Source organism: Prionailurus bengalensis, chromosome B2 (assembly GCF_016509475.1).
Source record: "Prionailurus bengalensis isolate Pbe53 chromosome B2, Fcat_Pben_1.1_paternal_pri, whole genome shotgun sequence".
In the NCBI taxonomy this organism is placed as follows: Eukaryota; Metazoa; Chordata; class Mammalia; order Carnivora; family Felidae; genus Prionailurus; species Prionailurus bengalensis.
In genome coordinates this window covers 83,552,230-83,556,611 of record NC_057349.1, presented here as the reverse complement: position 1 = coordinate 83,556,611, position 4,382 = coordinate 83,552,230, and the positions used below count along the sequence as shown (strand labels likewise).

Genomic DNA, 4,382 nt, shown 5'->3' with positions numbered 1-4,382 from the left:
CACACAATGTTACATTAGTTTAGGTTTGCAACATGGTGATTCAACTTCTCTATATGTTATGCTATGTTTGCCACAAGTGTAGTTACCATCTGTCACCACGCAACATTATTACACTATCATCAATTATATTCCCTACCCTGTGTCTTTTATTCCTGTGCCTTATTCATTCTGTAACTGGAAGCCTGTATTTCCCACTCCCCTTCACCCATTTTGCCCATCTTCCTCCCTCTTTCTTTCTGGCAAGTGTCAGTTTCTTTTCTGTATTGCTAGGTCTGATTCTGCTTTTTATTTGTCATATGAAACTCTGTGTTTTGGGGGTGGGGGGAATTTAAACTAATCTGGGAGGAGATGATCGACAGCTTTTTTTGTTTTTGATCCTTTGTGCCCAAATTTCTCCAGATGATCCCACTGATATTCTTATTTATAAATCTCTTATGATAATTTTTAAATTTTAACTTATTTCTCAGAATATCTGAAGGTAATATCCTGAGGCTGAAATAAAGCTGGACTGTTTCCTGATAATATAGTCCCTTAGTAGAATGTTCTGTTTAGAAGACAGTTTTGTTAATAAGACTGCATTTCCCATCTTAATAGTTTAATTAAAGGTTAAAGGAGACCACGTGAATAGAAAGTTTTGATTTTCCCATTGCATTTATTTTCAAACAATCTTAATATTATTATAGTCAACATCGTTGGAACATGAGAGGCATAGGTGACTTGTAGGAAGACATTTTCTGTAATTACATAGTAGCTTCTCCAGACTTACTGATCGTTTCAGATACATGTGTAGATCCATTGACCACAAACTTGCTGCACTGTTAAATGAACACATGTACAGTTATGAATCTTGGACGGGATCCACATGTAACCTCAAGAGAGATCAGAGAAGGCAATGAGAACATGACACATTGTCCTGTCTTTAAGACTTTGGAAATGTCAGGACAAGAGAGATGCATGTCTAAATGTTCCGGGAAGGGAAATCCAAATAATTGATCTTTTTTCCATTAAGTTTTGAGTTCTTAAAGCAAAATTCTCATATGATAAGTAGTTCACTTATCACTCCACTATTGACTGGAGCCTTGTATGTTTGTGAAGGTATAATTCACATGTCTGCAAATGTATGATTCTTCCTAGGCCTTTCAAAATTTTTATCTTTCAACTTTCAAGCTTTCCTATGGTTTTCATTGTTTAAACACAAGGATGGGGCGGGGGTGGGGGGAGATGGTTATTCCATTAGTGCATAAGAGAAGGCAGTCCAAAGCCAGGTTAGAGAGATATTAAGCAAAGTCCAAGTCGAACTATTCATGAGCTTATTAAAACGGATAAATAAAAAATGAAGACCTCAACAGCAGGAATAAAGCCACTCTTATGAGAGAGATTGATATTTCAAATATAAGGTTGGCTGCAGAGGTAGTGTGGTAAGTACAATGCTATGTGCCCAGAAAACCCCAAATGCTAACTTATTGAAAACATGTTGAGTGTGCATTTATAATAGAAATAAAGTCAGCAATGCGGTTATGGGCAGTATTAAATATTCTAACTTGGAAACACTTTTAATAATGACACTCATTATCTTCTTGAGTCTTAATATAGCTGAAAGTTGGTTGTATGTTTTAATTGTCAGCAAATAACCTACAGAATGTAACTTATCTGCAGCTTTGATTTTTGGCTATTCAACAACCTGATTATACCACAATAAATTTGTGGCGAGACAAATGAATTGCAAAAAAAAATTGGAAGATAATTTGACTTTAAAAAAATATTTGATGCTTGGGGCGCCTGGGTGGCGCAGTTGGTTAAGCGTCCGACTTCAGCCAGGTCACGATCTCGCGGTCCGTGAGTTCGAGCCCCGCGTCGGGCTCTGGGCTGATGGCTCAGAGCCTGGAGCCTGTTTCCGATTCTGTGTCTCCCTCTCTCTCTGCCCCTCCCCCGTTCATGCTCTGTCTCTCTCTGTCCCCAAAATAAATAAACGTTGAAAAAAAAAATTAAAAAAAAATTATTTGATGCTTTAGACACAAAGCTAACTGCACCTTTAACCATTTCTTTCATTTATGTGTTTTTAATCTTTCTGCTGAAACAGTCCCCACTGAGATTCATGATTAGTGGAATATAATTCTAAGGGAAGAGGTCAGGGAGATTAATTTGTGTGGAACCATCTCACTGGAGATCTCGGTGGCAGAAATTCCAAGTTGAGAGGTAAGTTCACCCCCAAAGATCAAATGTTCTATTTCAGCTTTTTGGCCACCTAAAAGAAAAGGGGCCGTGCATAAAAAGAAGAAACCAAAATATGTCACATGTGAGAAAGCTAGTAAGTTGATAGCTATTGCACTCTACCTGAGACTCCGAAAACCCCGAGAAAGTCTCTAAAGTCTCTTAATGATAGACAACAAGAAGAAACTGTAATAAGCTTAATTAGAAAATTTTATTTAAGCTTATATGTAAGAAATGTAAGAATGACAAGTAATCAACAACATGTATGAATAATAATATTTTATATATTTTATATAAAGTGCCTGTTTATATAAGGTGCCTGTTGGTGTTTAGAGCTGGCTAGCATTATGTAAGCACACCTATTCTCTCTATCTACTTCCCTCACCCCCCAAAAAAGGAAGAAGATAAGAGCTAAAGGCGTTCACACGTTAAGTTAAAGTTTCTTTTGTAGAAATGTAGAGATAAGTTTATTAAGTTTGGCTGATGAAGGATAAGGTTATAGATTGGAAGTATGTTACTAAGCTAGCTAACTAGTATAGTGTCATATATCACATTCTCTCCTTTATTACTAATTAATAGACTTTGTTCTGTTTCTTTATCATGTTGATATGTAGTCACTATAATTTATCCAGTAATAGATTTCTTTTGCCCTCTATAATTGCACATTATAAAGCACTCTTGTGAAATTCACTGGCGTATAAGTAGAACTTAATTCTTTGGGTAATAACTTAAACTTTGGTATTTATATATTCAAATCAGTAGATTTCCAATAACCTAGGTGATACTTAACCCACTAAATACCTATGAACGAGCATTTCTTTAGCATCCTGATCCATTAAATTTCACTTTATTTCAAATTTTAAGACTTTTCAGGTAAACATAGTTCCTTATCTTTTATAACTTCTTTAAAAAAAAATTCCTGGGGCACCTGGGCGGCTCAGCCAGTTAAATATCCGACTCTTGATTTTGGCTCAGGTCATGATCTCATGGTTCCTGGGTTCAAGCTGGGCTCAGTGCTAAGTGTGGGGAGCCTGCCTGGGATTCTGTCTCCCTCTGTCTGCCCCTCCCCTGCTCATGCACACGTGCTCTCTCTCCCTCTCAAAATTAATGACGTTTTTAAAAAAAGTCTCAATGGTTCCAATTCCCATTTTTTTTTTTAATTTTTTTTTCAACGTTTATTTATTTTTGGGACAGAGAGAGACAGAGCATGAACGGGGGAGGGGCAGAGAGAGAAGGAGACACAGAATCAGAAGCAGACTCCAGGCTCCCAGCCATCAGCCCAGAGCCTGACGCAGGGCTCGAACTCACGGACCGCGAGATCGTGACCTGGCTGAAGTCGGACGCTTAACCGACTGCGCCACCCAGGCGCCCCCCAATTCCCATTTTGACCAGCAAGTTCTGTTTCTTATCTTTCCTCCATACTCAGGGTCTCCTGGTCATGAGGATACTTCATAGAGAAGTCTGAGCCCTGGACTATGCACAAGTGGAAAAGATCCCAAAGGCAAGAATAGCAACCCTCTCACCTAGTCAGCCGGCAGAGAAGATAGTAAATGCCAAATGAACACTGCAAAGAGAAAATAAAGAGGCTACTCTCAACTCGTTTTACTTTAAATTACTCTCAGCAAACCATAAAATTATAAAATTAAAAATTAAAAAAGGAAAATTGCAATTAAGCCTCCACAAACAGCTGAGTAATGTAAATATTTTAGGCAAAATGATTCCCAGAGATCCATTTAAGTGCATCAATTGGGTTGAATGGCTGTTTATTTGTAGTTTGTTTTCATTCAGCCTCTTAACTGAAAAATTGGAATGCATGGTTTGGCAGGAGAGAGATTCTTGTAAAATTTGGTAGATGTTTGAATGTTACCAAAATAAAGATACAAAGTTTTTTTGTTGTTATTTTTGTTAAGACATGAAGTCTGATTGCTCTTACACTGAAAGAGCCTCATTTATACAGACATAGTCAAAAATGGGTACAATTTATGTTTTTATAGCTATGTAGTCCTATACTTCAGCTTTATGTATAAACATATATAAACGTGTAGCTGTGTAAACACATAGCTCTGTCATATTCAGAATTTTAAAAAATGTATTGGGACTCCTTTGACAATTGTAAAGAACTTGAAAGTTAAATACATATAATAATGTTAGGTAGTAAGGTTTGGAGAGTA

General features: G+C 37.1%; 1 long non-coding RNA gene across 1 annotated transcript; it reads left to right on the top strand.

Moving 5' to 3' along the window:
• The first annotated feature begins 2,083 nt into the window (after window positions 1–2,083).
• On the top strand, window positions 2,084–4,110 carry LOC122488987. The gene is made up of 2 exons (XR_006298797.1): window positions 2,084–2,196; window positions 3,638–4,110. It is a non-coding gene; the product is annotated as an uncharacterized LOC122488987 (long non-coding RNA).
• The last annotated feature ends 272 nt before the right edge of the window (window positions 4,111–4,382 follow it).